Source organism: Melospiza melodia, chromosome 3 (assembly GCF_035770615.1).
Source record: "Melospiza melodia melodia isolate bMelMel2 chromosome 3, bMelMel2.pri, whole genome shotgun sequence".
NCBI lineage: Eukaryota > Metazoa > Chordata > Aves > Passeriformes > Passerellidae > Melospiza > Melospiza melodia.
Genome location: NC_086196.1, coordinates 54,868,380 through 54,884,945, shown reverse-complemented (window position 1 = coordinate 54,884,945; position 16,566 = coordinate 54,868,380). Strand labels below are relative to the sequence as shown.

The following is a 16,566-nucleotide window of genomic DNA, read 5'->3' as shown; positions in this document are numbered from 1 at the left end:
TTGGTGAGGCTGCCAGGAGGAAAAACTGCAGCGCTGGGGCAGCTCCTTCTGTAGGGGGCTGACCTCGAGGAACTGTGGTGTGGGTCCCAGCTGGGAACTGAGTTTTTCTGGAAAAAATACCCTGAATAAGGTCACAGCCCAATACCTGGTCCCTTGCAGAGCCCTGCAACTGTGCAAAGTAAGAGTTGGAGGCACCTGTACAGGGCTCAGTGCAAGAGCTGGGATCGTGGCATGGAGCTGGCGGTGAGCAGATAAATGAGTGGGATGCCACAAACAAATACTTGAGGTCAGAAAATCCCAATTTCAGCTGCCTGCCCCCAGGAGTGATGCAGCCAGCACAAAGTGAGTGCAAAGAGCACAAACACGCCACTGCCAGGCTCTGCGCTCTGTGCCTCACATGGAAATACCGCACCTCAGCAAGAGCCCACTGTGGCTGCACAATTTTGTGGCTGGTTAGAAATGGCCAGTAGGGGTCACTGATATATATTTAATTAATTCTATTTTGATACACACACCTTTATAAATATACAGAAGACTTGCATAGGCAGCAATTGTAATGGGCAAGCATTGATGTGCAGCATATCCTTCAAGCACAGAGCCTGGGGGGAAGTGTCCCTGTGTATGTCTGAAATACCAGTGTGAACTGTAAGTCGTGCTCTGCTCTAACCCGTGATGGCATGAAACCACAGAGCCGTGCCAAGCACCCGGGTGCTGCAATGGTGGATTTTTGTCATTGTTCTCCAGTTCTGCCTTCATCTTCCGTTTCATATTCACAGAGGTGCTTTGAGAGAGATTCAAAAGATACAGAGATTCAAGCCTTGAGGGCAGGATATTGTGTCTGCTTGTCTTTCTGTGCAGTGCCCAGCACAGCTACATCCCAGCCACAGTGCACCCGTTGGCCTTTGGGGAATCCCATAAGACAAACAGGGTTGGGTTGGGTCAGTACTGTTTTGTTCTTCAGCCACTGATGCTGGGGAATGTGTTTGCTTGTGAAAAGACTCCAGTGGTTTTTTGAGGGTTGAATCTCTACTAAGCTCAAAATTGAGTCCCAGCCCTCACTCTTACGTGGTGGGATGGCCTGAACTATACACGTGGGTATGTTTTTAGCAACTGTTTTATTGGCGGGTTGGCTGTATTTGTCTGGTTGGTGTATGCTCCAGGCATACTGGCAGAGTGTGCTTGGCTGTCCAATTCGGCATCCACAGACTTGTTTGACTGTCACAGGCTGGCAGTATTTCAGTGATCTTATTGTTCCTGAAATGCTGTTAGTTTTGGGTGCTGAGCTCCTCTTGTATTGGCCTATCCCAGAGTGAAAACTCTGTTTAAACTAAGTCTCAGGTCTTTTGGTTTTGGTGGGCTCTTCCATCCAATAAACATCTTTTGCCTATGAGGCTTTCCCAGCTGATGTCTACTGGGGAATCCTCTGTGCAACTGGAGTTAGAGAAGTAGCTGAGGTGGCAAGTGTTTCATAGGGGTCCCTTCACCACTGCAACTCTCAGGTAGGTGACAGCCTCCAAGTCAGCCACCAAGGGGCTGTCCAGCACCCGCCATCTTCCTCACTTGACCAGGTTTGATGGAAAACTTGAGAGGACCAAGCCTGCACTGCCTTCTTCTGGTGGGGAGACATTATTTCTGGCATCTCCTTTTTCACTAGCCAAGACCATAGGCACTTCAGAGGGATTTGTCCTTCCACAGGGTGGCACCTGCCCCTCCAGGGGTTCCTTTTATTCAGTTACAAGGGTCTATATAAAGTGCTGCCAGCTGGAAAGTATTTTGAAGAGATTCCTCCCTGCTCTCCACTAAGGGTCATAAATTCAGCTGGTATTTGAGAGAATCTCAAATGTACTTCCAGGACTGTTTGCTGAGGGCTTTACATCCGCCAGAGGCCCCTTAAAATAAAAGGATTATTGGGAGTCAAGTGTTAGATTACCTGGTGCTTGTTAATTGAACTTCAGAGGCTTTAGCGAGCAACTGGCTCTAGCAGGGAGCTGCACTTTGGTATTAATGGTGTTGTATAAATGAATCTAATGTAACCCAGCGTCATGCTTCTGCATCATGTCACAGCTCTGGACTCAGGCAATGCTGATCCAGCTCACAGGCATACCGGATATGGGGAAAGGCAGGGCGGATGTGTGTGGAGAGGAAGCAGGATTGGGAACCAAGGCCTCTGGGATCTGAGGGAAGAGTGTTTTTTGGTGCTCAGAGCAGGTGACTGGTGCTCAGCCAGCCCAAGTCGAGTTCCTGTCTCCCTTTGGTGGTCTGACCTTGACATCTGATTTTGAGAAGAGTTGAGTTTAATGGAAGCAGTGAATGACCAGACCGTCTGGAAATCAGCCTCTCTTCTTCATTCAGGGCTTGTTTCACCAGGACTTGCCAAAAGTTTGAAGATCCTCCTCTGACAAATCACTAAAAGAGAGCAAAGTACTCTAATCATTGCTGCCATCAGTGCTCACCCACGGAAACCTGAACAGAGCACAGCTGTGAAGGCTCCAGGGCAACAAGGCCCGGTGGAAACGAGAAACCTCATCAGCTATGAAAATTTCATCAGCTGGCGCTGTGGAAGCAAGAATCTGGAAGTACAGAGCAGATGGGCAGCCTGGATTCTTGGAGCCATTGTCCTTCTGCTTGTTATCTGACTCCAGCACAGGGAGGATTTGGAGAATTTATGGGGGCACAAGTACCGAAGGCTTTCTTGAAATATCCCTGGCTGACGTGCGGTGTGCTGCAGACGGCACTTGCTGGGCGCTCGGCAGACGTTTTTGCATAATATTCCCAAGGTCATGGAAGTGGGGTCCTGCTGAGCACCTGTCTTTCATTGTGTAAGAGAGGAGACCATTTGGGCAGAGTGTGCAGTACTGTGAGCCTGGTACTCCCTGGATGTAAATCTGAAGGCTTTGTAAATGTAGTAGTACGATGAAGAACATCATGTGAGTTCTATCAGGACTTTTCTGAACTGGGCAAATTTCCTCAGAACTAGGCTCCATTGTTTACTGTGTGAATCATCAATTCATGAGATGTTTGTGAAAGAAAGGATAACAGGAAATGGAAACAGTGGGTAAGTAAGTCTATGCACTGGGCATGAAAAGCAATGGAAAAAGTACCTGTCTGCACTCAGTGTTGAATAAATGGGATGATTTGGTGAGAAATTAAAATGTACTGATTTTTCAAAGACCCAAGACTAGAACAACGCAATGGAAGATTTTGCAAATGAATTCCAAAGCACATTCACAAATTGTGTCAGGGTTTGACTAGCTCTTGCCTGGCACACGCTGTCCTCAGCACCTCTCCTTTAAGAAGCAGGCAGGTGTCCTTGGGGGGTTTCAGGTGGGTTTCTCCATTTACTACTCCGCCTTTCTGCCTCCCTTTCCACCTGCTCCCACGGTTGGGTTTCTATTTCCCCAGCGATAGGCTGGGATACGCCCCAGGCTGTCCGGTCATTTCTCGGGACACGTAGGAAGGGGCAGGAGCAGCTCCCGGACCCCGGCACTGACAGCGACAGCTCCCGTCCCGCCGCCCCTCAGGGTGTTTCTAGGTCCCGGGGCAAGCGGGAAGGAGGAGGAGCAGTTCTCGGCCCCCGGCACTGACAGCAGCAGCACCCGTCCCGCCGCCCCTCAGGGTGTTCCCAGCTCCCGTCCCGCCGTCCCTCAGGGTGTTCCTAGTCCCCGGGGCAGGCGGGAAGGGGCAGGAGCGGCTCCCGGCTCCCGGCACTGACAGCGGCGGCGGCGGCGGCGGCAGCAGCTCCGCTCCCGTCCCGTCCCGTCCCGTCCCGTCCCGTCCCGTCCCGTCCCGTCCCGTCCCGTCCCGTCCCGTCCCGTCCCGTCCCGTCGCCCCTCGCGCTGCCGGGACCGCCCCGCCCCTCCCCCCGCGCGTGCCGTCCGATGACGCAGCCGCGCCGCGACGTGGGGATTCCGCCGGATTACCCGGCGTGCCCTGCGGCAAAATGGCGGCCTGAGGCGAGAGAGCGGGGCCGGGGCCGGGGCCGGGCGGGGGCAAAGTTTGGGGCGGGCCCGAGGCGGGGCCGAACCGGGGCCGAACCTGCCGCAAAGTCACTGGGACCCCTGGTGGAGCCGAGCCCGACCGGGTCAGAGCCGGGCTGGGGCTCCGGGGGCGGGGAGCGGGGAGCGCGACCGGCTGGGGACGAAGCCCCGGGCGGGGCCCCTGCGCTCCTGGGCCTGTGCGGACTCCGGACGGCGCCCAGCGAGCGGGGTGGGCCTTTGTGGCCACGTGTGTGCGAGGAATTGTAGAGTTCCCCGAGGACAGCGGGTTCGGGCGGGTCGCACCGTGGCCGGGGGGGCTCAGGCAGGCCGGGCGGGGGCCGGGCGCGGGGGGACGGCGGGGCCCCGGGAAGGGACGGGCTCCGTGGGGAAGGGGGTGATGTCCCTGCTTCAGCCATCGGGGCGTTACCGAGCGCTTCTCCCGGGGAGAGACCCGTGTCAGGGAGGAACGGGGTCGGCAGGCAGGACCTGGTGCGCGCAGGTGTAGCTGTTTCTGAGCGATGGAGAGTTGGGTGCTGTGATGGAGAGTTGGGTGCTGTGGGGGATGAGAAAGCAGCATCTCTGCAGGGAGTAGGAGCTGCAAAGCGGAACAAGTCTGGGCCAGCTGGTGTGTTAAAGAGCCGGAGTGTAACTGGCAGAGGCCTGGTTGGAAGGGAAGAATCAGCATTCCTCTGGTGTCAGACTCGGCAAGGGTTAATGGGAAATTCTTTGCCAGCCTGGGCATCTTCTCAAGGGGTGCTTCCCCCTGTAGCAGTGTGCAGCCTCTGGGAACGTGGGGGGACTTTAAAAGGAAAACAGGAGAACAGTAAATGCTGTACTGCTTCTGGCTCTGAACTTGAGCACTCTGCCTAGAGCAGAGTAAAGGGCTGAGTGCTAATACACAGATTTTTGGGTGTGCATGAGGTTGCATTGGTAGGCATCAGGGTGTGCAAATGATACACAAATCTGGCAAGGCTGAGAATGACCTAGATCTGAGAGATGCCAGGTGGATCTTGTCCACTGAAAAGAATCATCCATCACAGGAAGATAGTTCTGTGCCAGTGAAAACTTTTCAGAGCTATGCATTTCTGTTTTACAGATTCAGAGAAGGAACTGGGATAAAGGGCCTCTATAAAATGAAGCCATGAATCCTCACTGAATCTTCAGAGAGCAGGTAAGAAAGCCAGGAATGATCTGATGCTGAGTCAGGCTGTGTTCTTCTTGTATCACTACCTGAATTTTTTGAGAACATGTGAACCACATACCTGAAGCAGTGGCTCTCTTTGTGGTGTTCTCTGCGTCATAGTAGGGCTGTGTTGCCAGAGTTGAGAGGCCAGGGGTGTCAGTGAAATGGGAGGGACCCTGAGAAATTCAGCAAGAGCTTCTGGAAAGAAAGGTTCGATTAAAGATGTAAGTATTCCTGATGTGCCATCTGGGAAAGCAATCTTTAATGTGCTCTATCAGTGCCAAAGTAGCCATGCTGTCTGTATCATTCACAAGGGATCTGCCCAGCCCTAATCCAGATGAAATCCTTTCTGGTGATCCTGCTCTTGCAGTAATGGCAGTGTCAAAGTTAGGGGGCTCTGGTGGCCCTCTGTTCTGTCAGGTTATTTGCTTCCACACAAATTTCAGCTGTTGCTGTGATGGGTGGTGCGGGTGCACCTGAGCTCACTGTTGACACGCCGTTGAGAGGAGCAGCTGTTTGGTACCCAGCAGCTGTTTTTGATTGTACACTGTCAGATCACCTTTATAACAACTCCTTGCTCTCTTCACTTCCTAGTGGATCACTGCAGAGAGCACCTGTATCCATCCCAGCAGTGCTTTGCATGCAGTGTGGTTTAGCTTTTGGGTGTGAAATCAGCACTTCAGCTATCAGGTCTTAGCTGTTGTAACAAGAGGAGTTTTTCATTCCTTCCCAGGCACCCAGTGCTCTTGGAATCCTGTGAATGCATTTCAGCAGGGCCAGTGGAGTTCCAAAGGGCAGCCCATGGTTATCTTCATCTTTAATATTAACAAGGCACTGGGTCAGGAGGGGATGAGTTACTTGCCAAGACCTGTTGCCTCTTCACTCTCCAAACCAGCTTTCTGAACTAAAGATGACCTTGTGTGCTTTTCCACTCTGTTTCAAGTTGTTTGTTGACTGCTGCTAAGTCACTTGCTTTGCAGCCAACAAACCCTCAGCTCTTATCTCTGCCATCCACCCTAAATACAGTCATGGTATAGCTTGTCAGGGAGATAGGCTAGAGCCTTGAAAAAGATGTAGTCTTTTGCAAGTCTGCCTGCTTCTTGTCTCAGAGCAGAACAAATCCAGTCAGATGGACAAAGGATTTTTGTTTGGCTCGCTGGTCTGAATGGTATCAGAACTGGCTTAGAAAAAGGGCTTGTGGCAGCTGCTGTGGCATATAAAGTGTTTTTATAAAGGCAAAGAAAGCCAAGCTATTTGAGAGGTAGCAAAGAAAACAAGTTTTAGTAAAATGTAAGTGTATTTTTGGTAGTTGTTTTGATGCTTGTGAGTCTTAGAGGCTGATGGTTTTTCTGAAGGTGAGCTTCTGAACCTGTTAAAATGTCTGCCATGTTTTATGGAGAATCCACTGAAAACTGGATTCTGGGATTTCCATGTGTCACCAATCTACAGTGTAGAGCTAGGAAGCGGTTCTGGAGGTTGTGTCCTGACTAATTTACTGTTAGGTGTTTGTTGTCACGGGCCTCGCTTCTCCAGCACAGAGTGACAACAGAACTCTCTGCCTTACATGTTGCTGGGGGAAATGCAACATGTACAGGTCTCAAATGAGCCTGCATGCGAGGGTAGGATTCCTCTGCTAATAAATGAGGATCTGGCTTGACACCTTTGTGATTCATCTTGCTCCTTTTACTGGGCTTGTCAGGATCTGGAATTCTCATAATAGAGCAGATTTTCTTGATAATTTGACTTGATTAATGCTTTGAGTGTAAATTTAAGGTCCTGAAATTGGGTATATTCATCTCCTTGCTCTGGAGGGTTTTTGGTTGGGAAGGTGCCTCCTTTCTGTATGACACCCTGAGCTGTGGAGAGAGAGTGCTTGTTGGCATTCAAGGCAGCTGTGTGTATTTCAGATCTCTGGTAAATACCATCCTCTCTGAGATTCTTTTACGCAGGACTGCAGAGGAACTATGTGTGTAACCTATGCAAACAGGACAAATGCCATAGGGCATGGAATCCTCCATCCTGTTTCCCTGCCAGTTCCCCTACCTGAGGGCTTTTCCTTAGCTCTAGATTGGCTGAGTCTGTAACTGTAGTAGGAAGAATGTTACTTTTTAAAGTTGAAATACCTTTACAGCTCGTTGGAGGGGAAGGGTGATGTTATGGTCAGAAAGATACTTAATTTCTGCCACAGATTTATTGTGTTCAGATCATTACTGTTTCTTACTCTTCATTCTTTGCTTGGAAAAGGTTAACACCAGTCTTACTAGGGATTTGAGGATGAGCCCATCAGTGTGTAGATGCTTAGATACTGTTGTGTTGAATGCTTTAGTAAAGCTCAGTGGAGGAGAAATGAAAAGGGTGTTTCAAGCTCTGACTTCAGAAGGAAGCAGACCCCTGTGGGATCCATTGTGCTGTGTCTTCTGTGGCATGGTGAAGTTGCTGTGGAGTGCAGGTCAGGCCCTGTCTTGTTCAAGGCAAGTGGGCACTCTGAGACTTCACTGTTTTTGCCTTCCCAGGAACTATTCGCTTGTTTTGCTCACATCTAACCTTGCCTGAATATTTTTGACTAGGATAGTTTTCTGTTTTTACTTCGTTTTTTGTTCCATTCTCAGAAGCCGTGCTCTTCATTGTCAGGATGTTCATGTATGGTTTTATTCCAAGTATGCTCAGCCAGAGAGGGCCAAAAGCAGCAGCTTGCAGGATGTTTCGTAGCTGGAATGACATGAGCCAGCCTCTCCGGAGTGTCCTCCTGGGACAAGCTGCTCTTAGGAAGGAAATGGCTTGGAAGACCATGTAGGAGTGTGAGAATAGCTTTGCAATGGTTGGAATGCAGTACAAGCATCACTTGGGTGGGCTCAGTTTTCCTCTGCTTTACAACAATGCTGGGTGCCAAGCCTAAGGAAGACTGCTGTGCAGGGGTAAAGGAGCTGGAATGTATTCTTCAGTTGAGGTGAATGCAATTCAGTGAAACTGATAGGCATCAAACTGAATAATGATTTTAAAGTATTTTCACATGATGTGTAATCTGTGGAAATTCACTACCACATAATAGCGCTGAGGCTAAGAGCTGAGCGGGATTCAGAAAGATCAAGCACTTGGGAGTGGAAATGTTCAGACTTGCTGTAGTTAAAGAACTTGTTTTAGAAGGTGTATTTTTCAGACCTTATCCAATCTCTTAACATTTTGGAGAAATGGCAGTGTGTTACATAATTGTCACTGAGGCTTCTTGCTCCAGCTACTAAACCACCTTAATGTATTGGTCTGTGTCAGGGGCAAGGTATTGAATCACTTATGTGCTATGTTAGGTTGCTCACTGACCTTGCTTTTTGTGGTAACTGCATTAGGGGGGAAAAAAAGCCCAACAAATCACTAACCAAAGAACAAATCCACAAAGCACTGCAGCTGCTCTGATTAGTCCTGGTAGTTGAGGATTTTAAGCTGGTGAAGAGCAGGGTCTGTGGAAAGATAGTGTGTTCCTAGAGGAGGACTGTCTTACTGATAAACCTGGAGGCTGCAGCTATTGTCATTTCATGCTGAGTGGTCAGGCAGAGCACTTGCTGCTTCTTCCCTTTGTTTGTAAGAGGAGAAAGAATGTGTGGAATTTGGCTTCTCCACGTTACAGTGTTGGTGTGGACTTTGGTCTGTAAGGTGTCTGAAAGGCAGGGCTTTAAGGCTGTTCAAGCGAGTTCTGGCATGTTGTAGCATGAGCCTCAATGTAATGTCTGTGAAGACACTTTGTGTCCTGTGCTCATGTCCAATCTGTTGAGGACCAAGAGAATCATCAGTGCTGCAAGTAGGTATAAATTTAATTTGCTGCATAGGCTAGTAAAGATAAGTGGCAGTGGCATGAAGATATGTGTAAAAAGCTGTGTGTTTGTAATGTTTGTCTAAATGCAAGGGGAGCTGAAGGAAAGAGTCTGTGTATTTTCAGAGACAGAAGCACAAGATCCCTGTATGAGCCCTATGGGCTTCTTTGGGAACAACATGTGCTTTAGGGCACATGTCCTTAACCCTTTTGTGGCAGGACTAACAGCTGAGAATAAACAGTTAGTGATTTTCATAGAAGTTTTGTGTTGCTGTTAAAGTGAAATGGTCAGGGTTGGAAAGTAAGTTTTCCTGCAAGGCTTAGACTGCTTTTTGGGCAGAAGGTATCTGACCAGCTTGTGGTGGCAAGAGAGAACTGGTTTAAATTTTAGATTTTTTTTTTAAGGCTTAGCAGATTCAGACCTGAAAGTCCCACAGCAACTTCTATGTCTTTGGTTGAGTTCTGTATTTGTATTGGGAATGTTGTAGGAGTTACAACTGGATTTTCTTACTCTTGTGTTACAGTCTCAGTTGTCCAGCTGTGTTAATGTAACACTCATGCACAAATGGTTCTGAAATCAAAAGGGACAGATAAGGTAGTCTCTCTAACTATTGAGGAATTACACATAGGCTCATAAAAAGCCTTAGGCAAGTTTTACTTTATAGCATTTGTTTCAAAAGAATATAAGTTATTTTCCCAAGGTAATAATTAGATAATTGTTGTGGCTGTAAGGTTTTTGACCATTATTTTGGCATATGCTACTCAGAGTAACCTGTTTTGGTCCTTCATATGTCTTACTTCACAAGCTCTCTGCAGTTCTCAAAGATGCCTTGCTGCTCTGTCTCCTGCATCAGATTTCTTCCTGCAGCTTTAGTGTTCATTAGTGATGACTCTGCTGCTGCCCAGCAGGAAGATTAAAAATATTCTAGGGAGATGAGTTGAAATCTGGTCTCTCACAACTGAATAGTGATTGCAGTTAAAGCTACTGTTCTGGGGGTTTTTCCCCTTGAGTATTTTATTTATAATTTTTTCATTATGGAGAACTCTTCTCCCTTCTCTTTTATTGGTGGGAGATTCGCACCCAGCGTATTGTATGAAAAGCATTTTCAAATGGGGGAAAAGGTGGAAAATGACAGGATGTTTGTGCTTAAAATTAAGTTGTTTTAAGTAACCTTTCTTGAGAATGGGCTTCAAGCTTACATCCTGCCTTTAAGCATGTTTATTTTTCTGAGCAGAAAGTGTCTTGTGCACTAAAGTATGCAAAATGTCTGTATTTCCCTTTTTAAATTTAGGCATCGCTTATACTACAGTTATGTGAATAGCGGGAGACGAAAACTTTGCTCGGAAGGGTTGTCTCAGGTAACTGCATTTTGCTAGAGATATACTCTGTTATTAGATGTCTGTGTAGGTGCTCCATCCAATTTCTTCTATGACTGATGTGGAGAGTCATTTTTGGCACACGTCTCGTACCAGTTTGGTTTGATTCCTGAAAGCAAATCACCCTTGTTGGGCTGCAGAATTTTGGTAGATTCTACTTATAAGCATATTCATTTTTTCCATGATTAGATGATGCCTTTGCAAATAGGTCCCCAGGTGTATGTGAAATAGCTAGAACAGAGTTCAGTGTCGTCAAGGCCCAGCTGGATGGGGCTGTATTACTGTGCAGCTCCAGAGGTGATTTAGTGCCTGACTGACAGCTCGCAATATAAACATTAGTCCAAGCATGATCTTGTCCCAAAGCCCCGCCTACGCAGGGAGCCGGGAGCCTTCCTGCCACGCGCCATAAATCCTTTATGGTTTGCTCATGCCCGTACGTTTGAGAAGCAGCTGTGCAGGGGGGATTAGCAGTTTGCAGAAGGCCCGTGCGGGGCTAAATTAGGGTCTCTTGCTTTGGTGGTGAATACCAGTGCTGGAATTGCAGGAGTGCTTCTCAGCAGTGGAAGGCAATTTACTCTGGGAATGGGGGTGGGTACAGCGTATCTGTGGGGGTGCAGCAGCCAGGAGAGAGCGTTGGGTTGCAATGCTCCAATTTGAGCTCTGAAGCCTGATTGATAGCTGCCCAGCACTGTGTGGGGTTGAACAAGTCATTTTTAGTTCTGTGGCTTTAACATTTTATTAATAGATTTATTATTTCTACGTCTTTTACACATATATATATAGAGACACGAAATGTAAGCCTACCTCTTCTGTCTCCTAGGAGCTGAAGGATAGTAGAGTTTTTCAGTGTTTTTTTATAGTGTGAAGAGTGATTTCCCTTTTGCTAGCCCACGGGAACAGAATCAAATGATATGCAAGGCCATTTGGGGCTTCACAACTAATTTTAAGCTTTTATAAGAAGTTTTACTGTGCCACTTGGATTTACTACAGCTTTGCAACTTCAGCTCCCAAAGGAAAACTATTTTTGTGCTGGCTGCGATAATTTAAATTACCTCCTGCAGCTTCTAATGACTAACTCGTGTTTATGGTGAAAGCTTCCATTTATCTAAACCCTGAAAGCACATTCTGTTTTGTAATATAACTCTAAATGAATTGATGCCTTATATCAATGGCAACAACATTGGAGCACAAAGTCAATTGGTACCTTCAAGTCTTGCTGTAATAAAGAGAATATGCAAGTTTTGCTGTACAGATGGGACTAGGCAGTACAGTTCAGAGATCTGTGTGCTGGCTGAAAGACCAGCTGCTGAGTAAAGTACATTCAAGTAGATCATTTTCAGCTGGGTTGGTTACTCATTAAGGAATTCTTTCTTGGGTGGGTTGGGTAAGAATCCAGGTGGAATGTGTCAGCAGGGTGTCCCCTCTATATACATCAGCTGAACATGAGTGCTTCCAGACTGTACCGTGAGCATCCACGGGGCCATGGGCAAAGACAGTGGGCTCTGGGTAAAGCAGGTGTTTGTTTCCAATACGACACAATTAGGAGACTTCATACTATTTTATTGAAGCTTCTGCATGGGCTTCTCTCTCAAGTAAGACCATGTTCCTGGAGCTTTTTGCTGTGCTCGCTTCTGTTGGAGGTTTGGGGAGAGTACCTGGAAGCGCTGATCCTAGACTTATTTTTCTTACTGCTCTTGGTGAAAGGCTTCATCTGCTGAGATGGAGGCCAGATAGCACCAAATATATTTGTGGCTGTTTGTGTGGGCATTTTGAGATTTGGAAGGCACTTTGCTAATGAGCTGTAGGTCATTTCATGTCAGATTGGCTGAGTTTCCATTGAGCTGGGTCTTTGTTGCGGCAACGCATATGGACTGTGTATGTTTGGGGATCCCTATTACCTATCTCAGATGGAGAGGGCTTTCCTCCTCTTTGCTACCTCCTCTCTCCCCACAAGAAAAAAATCCTCACCTGGAGAGCTGTTAACCTCCAGATTGAATTAGATGTTTTGCTGTTACTTATGTAGACCTTTCAGATATATACAGAGGTTAGAGAGGGGCGTGGATATGTGATTGTATTTGAGCTTCCCCTCCTCCTCCGTGTTTTTGATACTGAAGTTGGAATTCACCCTTCCCTTTCCCCAGGAACTGATGTGAAGGAATTGCTGTCACCCAGAGCAAAGCTCAATCCTCTTTGCCTCGAGGCCCTGCCCCTCCAGGTTAGGACTTTGCCTGATTTCTAGGGGCAACAGTTTGTTTAGGAGCTTTTGTTATGTGAGTTTTGTGGTGTGGGTCTGAGGGGTGCTACTGTTCAGGGCAGTGGAAATCTCAATTCGGCCGTGACAGGGAAGGAGAGGAATAGAGTTAGTACAGTTAACTCATCCCCCCCACACCCTCCTTTCTTCCCTGTTTCCTCACCTGCCCAGCTGTGTAGTAGGTTAGCAGTACGTGTCTGTTCTTATTCTTATGAAAGTAGACTTTGTTCTCTGAAGACTGCTAATCATGCCCCATGGGGGTGTAATCAGTTATAAGGTATTTAATACGGTGCAGGCGGGAACAGGCTGCCTGGCCGGGCTGGCAGATTGCAACACTACAATTATAAAGGGCCCCTTTCCCCCACTCACCCACCCACCGGTGGCAGGATGAGGGTACCTTGAAACAGTATTGAGTCTATGAAAAGTCAAGATGTAGTGGGGGGAGGGAGAGGAGAGGCTGTAGAGGCAGCTCCTATTCTGGGAAACAGGCAGACCTACATTCTGTGAGAGCTGCAGCCATTGCAGGTTGCACTGTTGAGACTTGTGGAGTTTGGGTGCTGTCACCATCGAAGTGGATTGCACAGGGATGGCCCTTGGCAATGTGCACAACAGCAGGGGCTTCTGTCCTGTTTGAAATGGGTTTTCTTTTGGTGGCTGGGGTTGGAGAGGTATGGAGTGGTTAGAAGGGGAGAAGCCCATTCTCCGCATGCTGTGATTTACACACCTAAACTGTAAATCCTGCCAGCCTTCTATTTATATCTTTGGATATAAATCTATTGGTAAATTTGGCCTTCTATGCCTCATTCTTTCAAGTACTGGAGCTACTGCAGCTTATGAAGGGAACAGGTAGCCTGAGGCCTTGAATTTCAACAGGCATGAGAAAGTCTGCTGGACCTCAGTCTGGTCTGGTCTTGTTACTTAATATCAGATCATTTGCCTCTGTGAGGGCCTTGAAATGCACATGTGGGGTGTGGAGCAGCTGGGCCGCAAGCCTTATAAATCGTCCCTGCTCCAGCAGCCTGCTAGATGCATGGGTATGTCTCTGGAGCTCCTGGCTACATTGACCTTTCCCCTTTGAGGTTCCCTAGAGGTTACAGTGTTTCAGCCCTTAATTGGTTCTCTCTGAATTTCCTGACGCTGTTTTGTGTCTGTTAGGTCCAAGTCAGATATATTTCTGCTGCAGTGCTCTTGAGAGTGTTGGTTTTCCTGTTTGGTGCTGGGAGAGCACTGGCTATTGAGTCTCAGAGTTAGTCCTTAGCACTGGGATGGATTTTTAAGGTTTTCAGGAGTGGGTTGTTTAGTTGTGTTGCACAGAGTAAGTGCAGATTCACAGTGCGGGGAGTTCACAATATAGTCTTGAGAATTCTGCTGACAGTTTCACATCTGAGGCATCCTTCAGAGTAACCATATTTGAGAATGTGAATTCTTTGGAAAGCTTTACGACTTGTAGGAGTGCCACATGAAGGAGGAATAATGTTTTTTTCTGACTAGAGCTCTTTGCAGCTCTAAAATGATGAGGTTCTGAGATAAGAGATTACCTGATGTCTTGGGTATTTGTACATTAAGTTTTTCTTGATCACTGAAATGACCCGGTGTCAGTGCTGTAATGGACGAATGTTGTACAGTGAAGGTCAAATCTCTGTGTGTGGGCAGTGGAGACAAGCATTTACAGAAGGATTTTGGGGTAATGAGGAAGTGCCTCCATCCCAGAAGAGCTCCTTGACTTAAGGCAGGATGGTTTTCTAGGGGTAGAAAAAGACCTGGATCCTTCCAAGCATTCCTTTTGCCCAAAGTCAACTTCTTATTCAGCCCTGCCCCCTCAGCTCAAGAGGTCTCAGTGTTATATTTGTCCCTTGTCTTAGAGGAAGAGTCGGGGAAATTCCCTTCCCAGGCTCGTGCACAGAGCTGTTCCTGCCCTGGACTGTGGCTACTTTCCAGCCCGGGTGACAGCACTTCTCCCTGTGCCTTGCATGCCCGATTGAGAACTCTCCTGCCTTGCTCTATTTCTCTTGTCCCATTGGCTCGAGAAATTGCCTGCAGAACTTGACCCCCACACAAATGAATTCGGGGCTGAAGCTGTCCTTGGGGTGCTGACAGCGGCCGTGCAGGCAGTGTGGGAGGGAGCATGGCGGGTGTCAGCAGGGCGGGTGTGTGGGCTTGCTACTTGTTTTCCTTCTCTGCCTGATGAGGAATGCAATGTGTTTGCCTTCCTTGGCCTGTGGTTGCAGCCGCATTCCTGCAGTGGGAGTCAGCGCGGCGGCGGGCGGCGTGCTGTTCATGCCCCGTGGCTACATGCTTTCAGCTCCACATCAAAGGTGTATTTTGTGTGTAGCTTGTGCCATTCCTGGCCACACCTGGTGGCCTGCAGGCATGCAGGAGGTGGAGTCTGGCTGTGTTTGCAGATGGCATTCAGGGTTCAGACTTTTTGCTTGTGGAAAAGCTGGAGCTGAATCCATGCTAAACAACCCCAGGAATGCACTGGAAGAGCTGAGCGGCACAGTCACTCCAGGGGCATGTCCTAGCAGCAATGTTTCCTTTATAGCTGCAGCAAAATAACTCATGCCTGCTTCTCCAAAGGAACTGACTGTTTGCTTGGGTGTGTTGTAGGGTTTAATTTACACCGATAAGGCCAATTAAGGTTGGTTGGTCCCCCCTGCAGCCAGTGCTCTTGGCAATCAGTAGATGATTGAGTGGTTCGTGCTATGCAGCTCTCTGCTCAGTGCACGAGATGTCTGCCTGGAGATGGAATGGCTCTGGGATTTAACCCGGGCAGGAGTGCTTCCCCCAGTCACTGGGTAAAGGTTCTGTTCCAACTTCTTCTGGAAAATCTTTCTTTTTCTAGCTCGTACCCCAAGAGCTGAGGACAGGAAGTTTGCTGGAGGATGGCAGATCAGGATGTAGCTGTTATTTTGGGATCCTTGACATGATATCTGTTTTGAGAAATAGTCACTAGTTTGCTATGCAAGCCATCCTTGTCCTCTCTGCAAGTCTTTCATTTGCCTGCCACAGAGGCTTGTGGAAGTACTAGCAGATCATCTTCTGTGTTCTGGGTAAGCCCTGGACTGTTCATTACCCCATTTGCTTGGATCTTCTGCAGTTTCCCTTTTGCCAATTTCTAGTAGCCTGAAATTCTGTGACCTGCCAGTCATTTCCTTATTAAAGTTAGTCTTCTGCAGAAGACCTCCCTACTGCCATCCTTAGGTAGTAGCAGGAATGAAAGAATTTGCTCTCAGAAGTTCTCTGGCTGTATAGCTTAGTTTTGGCTTTTTATCTGTCGCCACACTCACCCCATGAGTCACTGCAGAGCTCACTGCAAAGAGGTCCATGCCACCCTCTCTCCAGAAGGCTGTGTCACTTTTCAGAGCAGGATCTCAGTGATAGGTGTTTAAGGGAATGTTACTTGTTCCAAGGCTCATAGCATTGTGAAACAGTTGGAAATTATTCACATTGGGCTCTCTTCTCTTTTGGTTCACGTAAACTGTGCATTGCATTTCAAACTAGTTGCCACTGACTCCATACGTGACTATTAGGGCTTGGATGCTGAGAGAGTGTGTTGTCTGTATCTTCATTTTCCTTCCTCTATTCTGTAGTGGCAGACTGGACTGACAATATGCTCTGCAGCAACAGGAGGTGGTAGCAAAATATAAGTAAGTCAGAAATCAGGTTACTGATAGAACATTAAAGTGTGTGTAATCATTGCCATACTGCCTGTTTCAGCTTTGTCATGCAATACGGGCTATGGCTTCAAAGATGGATCTCTTGTTTACATACTACTTCTGCTGACACTTTCCAGTTTACAGGAAAGGAGTGAGGGAGTAAGAATGAAATAGGTGTGATGTTGGCCAAGGAGGAAGTACAGATGATTATTGGCCTTTTTCCATCCTGACAGTGAGTTTTAATATGTTGTGAGAGAAAGTCACTAAGTCCTTGTTTTGGCTTCCCTGCTCTGGACTTCAAGGCTGTAGGAATGCGGGCC

The 16,566-nt window shown here is 47.8% G+C and overlaps 1 protein-coding gene across 4 annotated transcripts in view; it reads left to right on the top strand.

Annotated features, from left to right (window-relative positions):
- Positions 1 to 3,977: 3,977 nt before the first annotated feature.
- The window catches only part of TJAP1 (tight junction associated protein 1), a 40,080-nt gene continuing 27,491 nt past the window's right edge, over positions 3,978 to 16,566 (top strand). For 2 of the 4 annotated variants that reach the window (XM_063151804.1, XM_063151807.1), the window contains exons 1-2: positions 3,978 to 4,081; positions 5,074 to 5,148. The gene's annotated coding sequence lies outside the window, so the exon portion shown is untranslated. Of the gene's footprint in view, positions 4,082 to 5,073; positions 5,149 to 5,280; positions 5,385 to 8,859; positions 8,951 to 16,566 lie in introns of those variants that run through there. The other 2 variants (XM_063151805.1, XM_063151806.1) reach the window with 2 other exon arrangements.